We start from the raw sequence: 2,379 nt of genomic DNA on the forward strand, positions 1-2,379 counted from the left end.
CTATTGTTTTATCTTTTATGGTTTAGAAAATAGTAGATTATTTAGAATGTGTATTTAGTTTTGACCGGATCATGTGCAAGTGTACGGGTCCTTAGCTTAGACCGGATCTTTAGGTTGAGTAGTTCACATGGGTATCTAAGAAGGCTATATATAGCCTCTACTGATATTAATAATATATAGCCCTTTTTCCCTTACTTCCCTCTATCAATTCCGTGTTATAATTATTTGGGTAGAGAAGTTTCTTTGTTTACTTTCTGTCCACAGTTATGTGACTAACAAAAGGAAGCTGCCACTTTTCTCCTTAAGCTAACATTATGATACCAATTGTTGGAACATGTCCTTGAAAAAAACACACAAAACACACACAATGCACGTATGTATGTGAATATAAACTTGCAACAGAAAATGGAGAAGCTTCCTATTATATTAAAAAAACAAAGTTACTACATCTACTACTACTCTAGCTATGTCATCTCTTTAAGTAATATATCATACCCACGTTCTAAACTTACTCCTAAAGAAAAGTAAAATATGGGAAGACCCCTCAAGAATCGGTCCACTTATGAACAAGTAAACACCTTTTATTTTCCATCTTTATTATTTCTAGATATGCTTGTAAACTCCATCAGCTACCCATGACCAATAAGCTACCAAATCATTGACCTATTGACGCGTATCCATGACCCGGTAAATAAACGATTAACCCAACAACTTCCTCCAAAGTTGCTTTTTCTGCCACTCGTGCTTCTTCGATCACTTGGCATCAACACCTTGGACATCCTCATCAACAGTTGTTGCAGTCAATGATTTCTAAATATAGTTTACATTTACTAGATAAACATCTTACTTCAACTTGTACTTCATGTTCTATTGGCAAATCCTCTAAACTTCATTTGTCATCATCTACTTATAAAAGCTCTCATATTTTAGACTTACTTTTTTGTGATTTTTGGGGAACTGCTCCCGTTACCTCATTTGATGGGCATTGATATTTTTTATTGTGTGTTGATCATTTTTCCCGCTTTATGTGGTTTTTTCCTTTAAAAGCCAAATCTGATGTCTATAATACTTTCAAACAATTTATTCTTACTGTTGAATGGCAGTTCCAAACTAAGTTAAAATCAATTCAAATTGATTGGGGCAGTGAATTTCGGAATCTTTCACAATTTTTCTCATCTCTCGGTATCACCCATCACCTATCTTGTCCTCATACAAGTGAACAAAACGCTCTTGTATGTTGTGGAAACCGGTCTTACTCTTCTTGACCAATCCTCTGTTCTGCAACGTTTTTGGCATTTTGCTTTTGTCACAATTGTTTATCTTATAAATCACATGCCTTCCCGTACAAACAAAAACATCTCACCTTTTGAACATGTTTTCAAACACAAACCTGATTTTTCATTTCTTAGTGTGTTCGGTTGTCAATGCATTCCGCACCTTCGTCCATACTGATGGGTTTTAGGCATAAGAACAATCCTATGTGCTCATACAAACCCTAATGCTTGGATCTAGGTTTCTCTATTGTACATGCTTTGGATCCAAGACTAACAAACTTAGATCTAACATATTATAAACTGAATTAGGGTTTAGAGAATTACCTTTGATTGTTATATAGCAATAACAATCAATTCCTTGCTTGGATTGGCCTTAGAAAGCTTAGTGTCTCAAGTGCTGCACCTCTAATGGAGTCACAAACACCTTATGCAACTTGGATGAAGAGGAGAAGAGAGGGGAGGCACCAAAAATGGCTGGAAACCCTAATAGAAGTGTTGTCCACGTTTTTGGAGCCTAAGGGGTCCTTTATATACTTGTATGAGCTGCTAGGGTTTCAGTCAAAACCCTAATGGACAGCTTAAACTCTAAACAGCCCATGGAATCTTCTGGATAAGACCATGGACGAAAATATGATGGGCTTCCATCATAATTTCGTTCACCCCTTGATCCTTTAGCATTCCTTAGCCCAATAACTCAATTATCCAATAATTGCAGTCCAGTCCCCTAAGTTTAATTAATCTCTTTTTTTAGCCACAAAATTAATTAACAATTAATTCTTGACTAATATTAATTAAACAATATGATTTCTCCTTTAATATATTATTCTCATAATATATTAATAAATCATATTTAAACCTTTCTCTCCTTAAATCATCCTACATATTGCTATGGTGAAGGCAACCCAAAAGGACCATGCTCATAATCGGGTCAAGTACATACCAAAATAGTTATGGACTTAGACACTAATCCAACAGTCTCCCACTTGGATAAGTCTAATAACTATTTTCCGTATGACTTGAGAACCTGATCTGCAATCGTAGCTTTCAAAAGCCGCTGTCAACTCTGATCTTATCAAATAGCGTGTCCTTTAGATAAGGGATTATA

Source organism: Lactuca sativa, chromosome 6 (genome assembly GCF_002870075.4).
Source record: "Lactuca sativa cultivar Salinas chromosome 6, Lsat_Salinas_v11, whole genome shotgun sequence".
NCBI lineage: Eukaryota > Viridiplantae > Streptophyta > Magnoliopsida > Asterales > Asteraceae > Lactuca > Lactuca sativa.